Source organism: Triticum urartu, chromosome 2, assembly GCF_003073215.2.
Source record: "Triticum urartu cultivar G1812 chromosome 2, Tu2.1, whole genome shotgun sequence".
Lineage (NCBI taxonomy): Eukaryota > Viridiplantae > Streptophyta > Magnoliopsida > Poales > Poaceae > Triticum > Triticum urartu.
In genome coordinates, this window is record NC_053023.1 from 553,679,871 (window position 1) to 553,694,163 (window position 14,293).

At 44.5% G+C, this 14,293-nt stretch overlaps 1 pseudogene; it reads left to right on the forward strand.

Moving 5' to 3' along the window:
* The first annotated feature begins 8,264 nt into the window (after positions 1 to 8,264).
* On the forward strand, positions 8,265 to 8,894 carry LOC125537268 (annotated as a pseudogene).
* The last annotated feature ends 5,399 nt before the right edge of the window (positions 8,895 to 14,293 follow it).

Here is a 14,293-nt window from a genome sequence, read left to right on the forward strand (position 1 = left end):
CCTTGGAAGGCGCAAACAAAATACTTGTGGTTGTCATTTCCACCCGTCTTCCTGATTCCAAAACCAGCGTGCCTGGCGTATCTGTTATAAAATTCCCTTGCTTTCTCTACAAATTTGAATCGCATCTTTAGTCTTGGTATTAGATAATCCGATAGATCCGACGTTTGCAGAAAAAGAAAAAAAAATCCAAACAGCATGTTAAAATGCAGTTTATGAACTTGTTATTCTGGAGGGAGCAGAAAATGTGCAGATAATACAAGATGCGTATATAAATTTTTTTTGTTTCACTTACGTGCGTGTATGATCGCAACTCCGCCGCTGTCGGTTGCTGTCCCTCTGGGATGGGGCATGGCGGAGTAATCATAGCAGGATGCAGCAGTGGATCACGAGGAGGAAGGAGGGCTGAAGATGGCCTCTCTCTTGTTTGCGTCCCTTTTGCTTGAGGTGGTTGTGGAGGTATTGCGATCCTGGTCTTGGTTTGCTATTTTGTTTTGTGAAGCAATCCATCTACCTTATCACCCGTACAATTCTGACTTGTAGCAGCAGCAGCAGGATCAAACGGTGGTAGTGTGCAGATCACTCCCCTACGTGTGTGTGTGTGTTGCTGTTGGATTTGTCCTGGGATCCGGTTTAGTTGCTTCGCTTTGGCGTTGACGAGGCACACCAGGATAACCTCCAGAGTTACACGCATGACTTGAGCTAACCCCCTCCTCCATCGGCGTGCTTGGGAGCCTGCTTGTGGATACAAAGAATCCGCGGGGGATTTCCGGCATCACCCAATTAGGTGGAGGCACAAACCTGTGCGGATAGGGCTGTGACCCAGCATCTCGGAAGTATCTGTGTGTTTCGGGTGTCATCCATTTTTGGTCTGGAGCAGGTTGGTAATGCTGTTGGTGCGTTTGAGGCATGACCCATTGAGGGGGTGGTGCAACACGTACAGGCTTTGGATTGTGTACTTGCTGCTGGGAACTTCTAAGCTTCTTCATGCGTCTCTCGTCTTCCTGACATAAAAGGAAAAAATGTTTATTAGCACACAAGTTATATCTGCCTATACCTTTGTAACTGAACTTAGCATTATTCACAGCCTGAACTTCTCATATAAAAGTGGTGATAGCCATCACACTATGCACTGAGCTAAGCATCTGCCAATACTTTTGTACCTGAGCTGAGCACCCTTCACAGAATTAACTTCACATCCTATTTTTTAATTCTACAATATTTTATTACTTATATGCACCTGAACTGAGCACTGTCCACAACCTGAACTTCCTGTTTTGCAAAGGGGAAATACTGTCTACAGTTAAAAAAACCTGAACCTTCATGCGTTTGAATGGATGGACTGCTAGTGCATACCAACCTGACCTTCATGTCATATCACGTGCATGTTTTATTTTCATTTTTTTTGCACAGAACCAGAGACATACCAACCTGAACTCTAGCACACTTACTAGTTGAACTTCACATGTGAATGTGAATGCAGGCAGATTTTTATAGTGTTTGTAGCCTGGACTGAGGCTCACATACTACCTGAACTTCACATGCCTGTAAGCAGGCAGATTTTTACAATGCTGTTTTGTAGCCTGGACTGAGGCTCACACACTACCAGAACTTCACATGGTTGTAAGCAGGCAGAATTTTAAAAAGATTTTGTAGCCTGGACTGAGGCTCACACACCACCTGAACTTCACATAGCTATAGGAAAATAACAAACCGAAGGAAGGAAGGAAGAAGTTCAACCATACCCTGGCTAGAAGTTCGGCCTATCTTTTTCCAGCAGCTGATGATAGGCCACCTTGAGAACAATTCGTCGTGGAGGTAGTAGAGGAATTCCATGGCAATCCATGTCTTGCAGGGGGCGCGAAGTTCATCTGCACGAAGCAAGAAGGTCAGAGAAGGCAAGATTGAAGAAGAAGGCAAAATTGGGAGGAAGTTCATGTACTTTTGCCGTTGAATTTGAGGGCGCAGCCGATGCCGCCTCCGCGGAGGAGTTGCTCCGTTGGTCGCGCCACTCGCCGTTGCTTGCGTCGGGGCCGTCATCTGGTCTGCCAAGGCTGCGGCCGGTGACGATGGGATGAGGATGCGGCTTCCTGAAGTCCATGGCGGCTTCGCCGCGTCCAGGCGACGCGGGCTCCCTCGTGTCGGCATCCGCCATCGCTCGCTCGCCCGCGCCGGGGCCGGTGGCCGGCCAGGAGCTGGGGAAGGAAGGGAGGCGGCGGATCCGGCGAAGATCGGCGGCGATGAGGGGGAGGTCGGGGGATCGGGATCGGGATCGTGATCAGGTGGATCCTGTCGGGGGCCTCGGGATCTAGTGGATCCTGTCGGGCCGGCGGCAGTTCGGAAGTTCGGGAGGGCCCTGTCGGGCCCTATATAGGGCTGCTGTGATCCAAATAGTTATTCTAATCCTGGGATTAGAATAGTGCCACTATATATATATATATGATATTTTAAAAAATCGTAAAGTTTGTCATTCCATGTTTGCCACCTAGTAACTTTGCTACTAAGCATACTTAATAGAAAAAAATTATGACACCTGTGGAAGAAAAAAAATGTCGAAGCTTAACGACATAGTGTCTAGTTTCAGTGATCTCGCTGAAACAAAGCAAACCATGGAGATGCTCAAAAAATGGTTTGAGATATATATCATTTTGAAGCTTAAAAATAACATTTAGAGCGTCGATGTCATTGATTTCATCGCTATATGTTTGTCCCTTTAAAATTAGCATGTATGGTCTCACATGGAATAAAAAAATGTGAAGTGTAATCATGCTGAGCTCATCTAGCACTGTCATGCTCAATATTTGTTGCTTGGTTATTGTTTGAGGGAAGATTAAATCAAGTCAAACATGTTCGACAAGCACCTCTCCCGACCCACTGCCTGTACATGATTTCCCGTTACTTTCAAATACACATAACCTCTTCATCAACTGTCCGAAACCCATGCGGACATGGCAACAACCCACACCTACTTGCTTCCGGGGTTTATGAGTTGTTGCTACGCCAAAAGCAAGCTCAAAAATTTCATTTAGCCAGAGGCGCCTCCCTCAATTCTCTGAAAAATTTGGGAATTCGAACATGGTAGGTTTCTTCATGACAATTACTTTGGGATGATTTAGGATATGACCAACATTTTTGTTTTACTATTTGAAGAAATAATGTTCTGACTTGTAATTGGAATCTGAATTTGAGTTTGATTTGGAACAAGTGGCATGCATTATTGCAAAACATGATGACATGGCAATAATTAGGGACAGATCACTATACTTTAATTACAGGGGTGTTATAGTGAGCTGGAAGTTGTCCTCTGCAGCGGGGAGGCACAACGAGATCGAGATAACCATGGGGGCGAGGTGGAGTGGTGAACAAATATAGTGTAGCTGTTGATTTATCCGTTGTTGATTGTTTTGTACTAGTTGGCATGCATTTAGTGGGCTGCCAAAGATTGATTGTTGATTGATTTGTACTGATTGATCTAAATTAATTGGTTGCCAAAGATTTATTAGGTTACCGCAGATTGATTCAGATTTATTTGTACCGATTAATCCGTTAATGGGTTGCCAAACATAGCAAAAGATTGGCTGTTGTTGGATTTGTACAGGTTAATCTGAATTTAATGTGTTGCCAAAGATATGAAAGATTTATTAGTATACTGGTGACTGCCTTATTTGGCCGGTCACATGAAAACCGTGTGCTGCCGTGTGGGGATGGATCACTTTTGGAAATTGGGGAACCGTTTTTTCAATTTAAGATCATTGTTTTGTTTTGACGAACATTTTTGAAATGCATGATTATTTTTCTAATACATAATTTTTTTTGAATCAGCGAACATTTTGGAATAGATGTTTATTTGCAATTCACAAACAAATTTTCAATTTTGTGTACATTTTCAAAAAACCATGTCCAGTTTTTCAATTTGTGAACATCTTTTGAATCCAAAAATATTTCTTCAAAATTATGACCTTTTTTGATATCTAGAAAAAATTAAAAATCATGAATATTTTTTGAATATAAAAACATTTGTTTTAATCACAAACATGTTTTTGAATCAGTGAATATTTTATGATTATTTTTTTGAATTTTGAAACATTTCTGAAATCCTAAATTATTTAAATAAAAAATATAATACAAAAACATAAAATAATAAAAATAAAATGAAAAAATAGGATGCTCTGTACATGGGTTGGCCTGGGGGCGCATTGCGCCTCTTCCCAGCATGCATCGCGCGAAATAGGACCTCCCCAAGAACTCCATCCCCCATGTGAGCTCCTATCTGCAACATTTCACAGCGATTTTTTTAGGGATCATTTCACAGCGAATAGCAGCCCTACGAACAAACAAACAGCCAGTCTCGGGCCAGCCCAAAAGTGGCAGCGTTGTGCAAAATTCCACAAATTATTGCGCTCGCTAGGGATCGAACACAAAGACCTCCAGCTCTCACGCGCACAAGCCTAGCCAGTGACTGGATCGAGCAAAAATTTCGTTACTAATGAGTAGCGCGGAGTCATAAGAACTACAAACATCCATAGATATTTGAAGGTTTTTTGAAATTTTGAACGCGTTTTTTCCGTGAAAAAATCGATTACTTCTGAAACGCAGACATTTTTCAAAATTTAGAACAATTTTTTGAAAAACACAAATAATTTTTAAAATAGGAACACATTTTTAAATTCTATTTTATGAATTTATTTGATGTTTAAAAAATTACAAACAAACTTTGTACTAAATCGGGGACAGTTGATCGAAATTCCCCTCGCCGACAGCCCAGGCCCACACTCCCAAATGTTGACCAACGCCCACCAGGTGCCAGCCCAGCCTACGCATGACTCGGTCCAAATCGGGGACATCCGAGCATATCTATCGACGGGAGCTCCTAACGGGCGCCTTATGCGCCCGCTGTGGAAACGGGCGCCTACAACAGCGCGCTGGCGGGCCGGCCCATGAACACGCTCACAGTGTAAAAAAATTTACAGCGCGAAAACCACCATAAAAAATTCGATCATGTGAGGTATCGAACTTGCGCCAATTAGCTTAAGTGCATGGTTTGCCAACCAGTAAAGCTATTATGCCCCCTGTGAAAGTTTTCAACGCGAAACATATTAAACCAAAAGTATAGCCGCACTATTTAGAAAAAAACATGACTTCTTTAAAAGAAATGTGAACAAATTTTGAATGTCCACAGATTTAAAAAACAACACGAATTATAAAAAAGATCATGTATTCCAAAAAAGTTCATCGATTTTCAAAAAACTTCATAGATTTTGAACAAAAGTTCATCAAATTCCGAAAAAAGTTCACCGGTTCTCTAAAAATGTTCATCAATTAGAAAAAAGTTCACCTATTTTTAAAATAGTTCATCAACTTAAAAAAAAGTTCACCAACTTTAAAAAAGTTCATCAAATTTCATCTTTTTTGAAAAAAAGATCATAAATCAACAAAAAGTTCATCTGATTTTGGAAGAAAAGTTCACAATTTTTTGAAAAATTTCACTAATTTTGAAAAGAGTTCATGAATTTGGAAAAAGTTCATGGATTTTGGAATAAGTTCAACGTTCTTTGAGAAAAAATGGCCATCGATTCTTTAAAATAAATAAATTACAAGGGCATAAAAAGCTCTCACGACATAGAGAACGAATAAAAGAAGCGAAAGTAACACTTAGGCACACATGGTTCGTAGTCCAATTGGTAGTTTCGTGCTAACTCGATAGAGAGATCCCGGTTCGAACCCCCGAAAGGGCACCCTTTTTTCGCTCGTGCTTCAGATTGAACGGGAAAAAAAGAAAGACGGGTCGGCCCAGCACCGCTCGGGGGGTGTGCGCCCGTTTGTTAGAATCGAAGAAACGGGCGTAGTGGGCACCGTTTAGGGTTTGCCTCTATCGACTGGATCGCTACTGGGAGTTTCAACATCCATAAAGTTGTCAGCCCATGTTTAACGAACTTCTTGTTGTATTCATATCAAAGTTACCGGCTGGTAACTTTGGTACTAAGGTAACTGCATAGAAGAATTTGGCGACACCATTCAAAAAAAAAAAAGCCCCGTCAATGCTTAACAACATATAGTCTAATTTGATGATCTCGTCAAAACAAAGCGGATCATGAAGATCGATCATAAATCCGAGTAATGATCTGAGAGAGATATGATTTTGTAGTTGCAGAAGCAACATTTGGAGCGTTGATGTCATTGCTTTTGTCGCCCATAGAAGCATGCATATCGCTGGCGAATCGTTCCATATTTTTTGCCCCTTTAAAATTAGCATGTATGATCTCACATGGGATAAAAATGTGAAGTGTGAACATGCCAAGCTCATCTGACAAATCACCTCTTCATCATTTGTACGAAAGCCATGCGGATTTGCCAACAACTCATTGTTCTGCCGCCTACTTGCTTCCGCGCGCAAGGGGTGGGGAGGGGGGCGGGGGGTGTCGTTGCGACATTATCGTCAACCTAAAAACTTCACTAGTAGAAAACAGGGCTTTGGTCCAGGCCGGGTCAGCCTATTAGTCCCGGTTTAGTCCAGAACCGGGACCAATGGGGGCATTGGTCCCGGTTCGTGGGCCCAGGGGGCCGGCCGGACCACGTGGGCCATTGGTTCGTGCCTCAAACCGGGACTAAAGATTAGACCTTTAGTCCCAGTTTGAGGCACGAACCGGGACTAATGGGGTTGAGACCTTTAGTCCTGGTTTGTCCCACGAACCGGTACTAAAGGTCCCATTTTCAAACTCTACCCCTCCCTGGATCGCCTTTTCAGTTTTAAAAAAATAAAAGAAAATGATGGAAATGTCAAAAAAATAAAAGAAAATAAGTTTCCCATGTGATATGTGGTCTAGTTGTTGGGAAAATTTACAAATGTGAATTTTGACTTTATTTGCAAAATCTCTCTGAAATTTGTAAAAATGGGCATAACTTTTGCATACTAACTCGAATGAAAAAGTTTTTTCTATGAAAAATCATCTACTCGAAAAGTTATATCCGGATTTAATCGGGGGAACCCCGTTAAACATTTTCAAAATCCTCAAAAACCTAATAGAAAAAAAGTTACGGGGCTTTTAAGATCTAGAGTGAAAAAAATCGAAAAAATTCAAACAGTGGGCAAACTGTGGTCAAACAATGGTCAAACTAATTATTCTAGAATATTAGTGTTACTAAATAATTATTTCTGTTATTTCAATTTTGGTCAAATCTGGTCAAACTGTGATCAAACTGTGGTCAAACAATGGTCAAACTAATTATTTAAGAAATATTAGTGTTACTAAATAATTATTGTTTTTTAAAACAATAGTTTCAAAATAAAACTATGAAATGTGTCACTTCATGCTCAAGCAAAATTCCTGAAGGTTAATAGGATTGACATCTTAGTATTATCAGGAAAACAACAAGTGCAGACTTGGAGCGAGGGAGAATAGAACCCGGAAGTTAGGCGTGCTCAGGCTGGGGGAGTGGTAGAATGGGTGACCGTTCGACAAGTTAGATGATTTGGAATGATGAGGGGTGATTAGAGGATAAATTGAGAAGTGATGAGGGGTGGTGATTACAGACTAGAGGTTAAAATAATTCAGAAATTTGAAAATCAAAAAAAATTTCAAAAAAAATTTTCAAAATTTTTTTTCAAATAAAAAATCATAAAATTTCCTTTAGTCCCGGTTGGTGTTACCAACCGGGACTAAAGATGGAGATCCACGTGGCCGCGCCCTTTAGTCCCGGTTCTGGATTGAACCGGGACTAAAGGGATAGGCATTAGTACCGACCCTTTAGTCCCGGTTCCAAAACCGGGACTAAAGGCCCTTATGAACCGGGACTGAAGTCCCTTTTTCTACTAGTGCTTGACTTAACCATAGGTGCCTCTCTTAATTCTCAAGAAATTTTGAGAATCATTTATCTTGAAATTTCGGGACTAAGAAATGCTTAGGTGTTTCTAAGCATAGATCACCATCGCTCTTTTATATTAGAAATATTTATGGACTCTAATCGGTTGCCATTTGTTTGGGCCAAGCACGGCTGTGCAACAAATCCGGTTGCACAATCCTAATCAATTGGCCCATCAAATTTTGTTCTAATTGAGCAAATGTTATCACCGACCTAATTAGACACCCTCTATCTAGTGTGCCATCTGTACTTGCCTTCTGAAACCTTCCGAATCTGAGTTATCCCATGGCATAATCGAACTCTCTCTCTCTCTCTCTCTCTCTCTCTCTCTCTCTCTCTCTCTCTCTCTCTCTCTCTCTCTCTCTCTGTCGGATCCACTGAATATTTTGAGTCGCCCACACAATCTACCTCTCCTAGGCTACAACTTCGGTATCGGTCGGCGATGGCGAACCCTAATCTGACAGCCGGGTACGTGTTCCAACCCACCGGCCGTGAGCTCATCGACCACTACCTCGTCCCGAGGGCGGGGCTGGGCGGCGACATCTTCCCCGGCTTCATCGAGGAGGGCGTGGACGTCTTGTCCTTGCCCCCGCGTGAGCTCCCCTTCCGGGAAAACCACATAAGGGATTACGGCGAGGTATGGGGCTTCTTCTTCGCGGCAAAGCCCGCCGGCGAGACGTGCCTGACGCCGGGCGCGCGCGGGCGGGTGCTGGGTGCAGTACGGCACGAAGAAGCCGTACTACGGCAGCGAGGACGGCCGGGAGGCAGTGGCGTTCCGGCGCAGGTTCACGTACCGCCACACGTGGAAAGGCGGGGCGGTATGGTCGCCGACGCGCTGGCTGATGAAGGAGTACTGGCTCAACAGGGACGCGGCCGCCTTCCGTCGCGCGCACCTGGACCCCGAGGCGCGGGACGTCGTCGTCGTGGTCCACAAGGTCTACCGGCTTCCCCCGCCCGCCGGCGCCGACAGCAGCTCCAGCGACAGCGAGGAGGAGGGCTGCGAGCGCTCCATGGTGTTGAAGAGGAAGCGGTCGTAGAATTATGCAACTGCATGTTGATTTCTTCAGAGTTGTTGTGTCTCTATTCCGCTTCATTTCAGTTCTGGATCTAGTTGAGGTAGTTTTATTGGTCCGTTTCGTTCGAAGTACAATGCAATCAGCTTCTCTCGCAGCATCTGCCAGAACAGTTCGAAGTACAATTACCACCGTTTCGTTTTATGATTTACTATGTTTTATGTGAACGTGAGTTTTGGTGTGTGATGTCTTCCCATCTGAATAATTTTAGATTTTATGATCTACTCCTTCAGATTTTATGATCTTCATGGTTCGCTTTGTTTCGAATAATTGGAATTGCAGTAGTTTATTTAGGAGTAATGGTTACTACTCCAGTTTCAGTTTCAAAATGGTTGGAGAGAGATATAATTTTGAATACCACTCCAGGAAACAAGCTAAAGATGTCTTCACATCTGAATAATTGGGAGCTAATTAAGCTTTGGATGGCTTTGCTGGACATAAGCACCATATTACTATAAGCTGTAATGTTCATGCATCTGTGACTTACCTAACGGATTTTAAACCAACAAATAGTACATCCGGTCGTCAGGTCGCGCAGGACTGTTGCTGAAGCGACTTCTAAATTCTAATGAAGCTTGGATCAAAGATCAATGGTGAGATCAACATTCACACTTTCCTGCAGATGGTTACCCAATTCTGGAAATTATTTCTTAAACCCCGATGATCCATGGCATTGAAGATAAGTGGACCTGGAGTTGGGATTCAAAAGGAGTTTTTTCGGCGAAGTTAGTATATAGTGCTTATTTCACTGCGGCAATCAATTGCAGTACGGATTGCACCATAAGGAAATTCTGGGCGCCGTTGAAGTGCAAACTTTTTCTTTGGCTCGTCGTCATGTTTGGACGGCAGACCGTCTTGCCAAGAGGGATTTAGCACATAATGATACTTGTTGTTTCTGTACCTCTACATAGGAGGCGGCTCATTTCAATCATTTGGACCTCGGTGTTGCAATGGGCAAATCTGAGCGAGATTGTTCCCTCGGCTTCCCTTCCAATCCATGATGGTGGCAGGAGGCTAGGTCGAGAACTCATGGCACAAAGAGAAAGGCTTTAAATTCCTAGGTGTCTCTTATCATCTGGAGCATATGGTGAGAGAGGAACAAGAGAGTTTTCAACAACACATACATGCCTTCGTGAAGAGTCATCAATCAGTTTAAAACTGATGCTTGGCAATGGGCCGATGCAGGTCTTGGTTGTTCCATATTATGATTTAGATTTTATGTGGACGTGAGTCTTGGTCGTCTCTTCCCATGTTTGGGTTGTTCGTAGCTTTGTTTCGTTCATCTAGTTCGGGAAATAAGGCTGAGTCATGTAATTACAACATTTTAAAAAACTGCCAGGATAGTTCAGGAGGTATATCCTTCAACCTTCAAGAGTAGTTGTTTAGAGAGAGAAAATTAGGGTTGGATACAGAAAAGTTGTAATCACCTAATAATAGTGCCGAAACTTGTAAACATGTGAAAATTGGTACTCCCTTATTTTATTCAGTGCACATATAAATAGTTTGCCTTTCTGTAAATTGGACTGAACTGAGACACCAGCAGTAGATGTTATTTTTGTTTGAACTATAGACTAGCAGTAGATGTCAATGCTATTTTTTTTGACCCCCAAATGTCAATGCTACTGACTGGAGTGGGCAATCATTGCAAGGATGTGCAGTTTCAGTTTATAAGGCTATATATGTTCATAATCCAGGGGACTAAATTTGTGCTGGTCATTTCACTCCAGAGCTTAGCCTGGTCAGGTAGGTCTTGTAGCACTTGCATGTGCCGAGTAGTTAGTTTCCACTTCCAATAGCAGCAGACCATGGCTCCATGGCCGAGGCCGACCAACGATTTTGCATTTCAAATAACTTGCTGAATACAATAACCATACTTGTAAGCCGTAATATTCATGTATATCTGTGACTTGCGTCCTGACATCAATTGATATATTTTTGGAAAATGATTCCACAACAGTAGTGTAGGAACAATATTTGCTACTACCTCTGAAGCAACGTTTTGGATGTTTCTTCCAGCTAAACACTGTCCGGCCCCAGCAACGTTTTGGTTGCGTCTTTTCTAGCCAAACATTGCTGCACCCCATGCGGCTTCGGTGGTGGACCCCGCTTTGTATAGGTTTGTGCATCGCGTGCAAATTTGCACCCTTGCCGTTGCTAGCTACCCCATCCATGCCTAGACGCAGCCGGTGCATTGCTTTTCCCGATACTAAGACCAATCGTGTTCTACGCTGTCGTGTCATTCTGCAAGAAGATGACGAAGAGTCTAGTCAAGTACTCCAGGCTGTTTGAACATCCCCTTGCGGAGGACGTTGTCCAGGTGTTTGCAGATTACTATGAGTGAGATAGAGTGGGAATTAGTCTTGAACTCATGGGCATATGAACCCGCTTTTCAAAAATGCGTTTTAAACGCGTTTTAAAATGTCAAAAAAATCGAAACAAACGCACACATCTTCGCACACATGTGTATGCAGCACAAAGTTTTGTGAAAAAAATCACTTTTTATTTTGCCTCTACGGAAAAGACAAACTTCAGTGCTTCTAAAAGCATTCCACAATGCATTTTTTGTCTTTTTTGTACATGCCAAAGAAAAAGTTGTTTTTCCGCGAAACTTTATGTGTGCACATAGAATGTGAAGATGTATGCGTGAAACTTTTTCAGTGTTTTTTGGCATTTAGAATGAGTTTTCCAAAGTAGGTTCATCCATTTACTTTCCGGGTGGGACATGCCTAACACCGTGCTTTCCAGGCTGCACCACACCACTGCCAGTGTCCGAACTATCGTAGCCTAGTGTCCTGCCCCCTTCCCCATCCCCTATTGGACCCATCCTTGGTCTTCATAGAGTGCAACCTTCGTGCGATTTGCTGGAACGTTCACGGTTTTAATTGTCCTACCAAACATGCTACCATTCGTTCTATTATTTCTGTTGCCTCTCCTATTGTGGTTTGTCTCAAAGAGATCAAACTGGACCTTATCATCCTGCCCATGGTGATCAAGACATTGGCCCAAGCTTTCAGGACTTCTTCGTCCTCCCCATGATTGGCACCCGGCGAGGCATTCTTCTCGCCTGGCAGCGCTCAGCGGTGTCCATCTCCAGTCTCACCATTGTCTTGCACCACATTACGGCTCTCGTCTCTACTATCGCGGAGAACCTGTGCTCGTGGTTGACTAGGGTTTATGGCCCTCAAGGCGACGATGACAAGTTGCAGTTCCTGGCAGACCTCCAGGATGCAGGGTGTTGTGTGCCGGTCCATGGCTGCTTGGCGGCGACTTCAACTTAATCACTTCATATGTTGGCAAGAACAATAACCATATCAATCACCGCACTTCTGTCCAAAGAACTCCTGATGAAGCACACTAGTGCAGAACCGGGCTGTATCACCGGTTCGTAAGGCCCTTTAGTGCCGGTTCTGTAACCGGCACTAAAGGGTGGGGACTAAAGGTCCCCCCCTTTAGTACCGGTTCAGCATGAACCGCCACTAAAGGGCCACCACGTTGCACGAGTGAGGGAGTCCAGGATTATGGGGTCCTCAGGCGTCCGGGCTATGTGATATGGGCCGGACTAATGGGCTGTGGAGATACAAGACGGAAGACTTTCCCCCGTGTCCAGATGGGACTGTCCTTGGCGTGGAAGGCAAGCTTGGCGTACGGATATGAAGATTCCTTTTCTGTAAACCGACTCTGTACAAACCCTAGTACCCTCCGGTGTCTATATAAACCGGAGGGTTTAGTCCGTAGAGACAATCACAATCATAATCATATAGGCTAGACATCTAGGGTTTAGCCATTACGATCTCGTGGTAGATCAACTCTTGTAACCCCTATACTCATCAAAGTCAATCAAGCAGGAAGTAGGGTATTACCTCCATCAAGAGGGCCCGAAACCTGGGTAAACATCGTGTCCCCTGTCTCCTGTTACCTTTGATCCTTAGACGCACAGTTCGGGACCCCCTACCCGAGATCTGCCGGTTTTGACACCGACATTGGTGCTTTCATTGAGAGTTCCACTGTGCCGTCGTCGAAAGGCTCGATAGCTCCATCAATCATCTACAACAATGCTGTCGCGAAGGAGATTTTTCTCCCCGACCAGATCTTTGTATTCGGCGGCTTCGCACTACGTGCCAACTCGGTTGGCCATCTGGAGGAGATGGACAGCTACGCCCCTGGTCACCAGATCAGTTTTGGAAATCTAAACTATGTCGCTGATACCCGAGGAGACTTGATCTTCCAAGGGTTCGCGACCCCAACCACCACTCCGGCCATAGATCCGATGCGCGTCATCAGTTCCGAAGATGGGAGTCTAGAGCCCGCCAGACTCTCTACGGCCTTAGAGCTCAACACCAGAAAACCAGAGAGAATAACGTCTCCGGCAATCATTGCAAAGATGGACTCTTCTCCGGACACTAATTCCGAACCCTGGAGGCCCGCATCATGCGAGCTCGGCCCAAAAACTTCTGACCCCGTGCAAACCCCGCTCTTAAACGAGGCTTTGGACCTAATGTGATCCCTCATCATCACAGAGGAACCACTCCTGAAACACGCCCAGCCTGGACTAGGGGCTGGAAATAGGGAATTTTACTTCCCACCCACCACCCACTTCATAGCCACTGTCGAGGACCTAACCGACATGCTTGATTACGCCTCCGAAGACATCGATGGTATGGATGCCGATGCCGGAGAGGAGCGTGCCCAAACCCCGCCGGTCACCTGACGTTGGACCGCCACCTCCTCGTATGACGTATACATGGTGGATACACCTAAAAACGGCGACGTCGATGATGAGAAAAACCCAGTCAGTCGAGGACGAACCTCCTGAGATACCGCCGAAACATCAACGTCGGTGGCGCCGCTCTAAATTACGTCGCGTTAAGAACAACAATACCGGCACCGAAGATCATGATACTCCGGAGAACGTCGAAGACCAAGAAGACACTACTAGGGAAAATCTTATAGACAGACGCTTACTAGTAGCGAGGGTTTATAACCCTCGCTACTGCTACTTACTAGTAGCGCGGGTTTTTAACCCTCGCTACTACTAAGTTGATACTAGTAGCGCGGGTTTTTAACCCTCGCTACTACTAAGCGGTCTCTACCGTGCCCTCCCGGGACATGCCATAGTAGTAGCGAGGGGTACAAACCCGTGCTACTACTAAGTTGATAGTAGTAGCGCGCTTTTACACCCCTTGCTACTACTAAGTACGAGGTAGGTGAAATCCCCGTATCCTCAGCCGAATCCCTCCTCTCTCCCTCACTTTCCCCCTCTCTCACTTTCCTCGTCTCTCCCTCATACTCCAGCGGTGGCCGCCGCTGGTACACTCTGCTTTCTTCGCCCCTCCCTCTCCGAGATCCCTTCGGTGGGCAGTCGC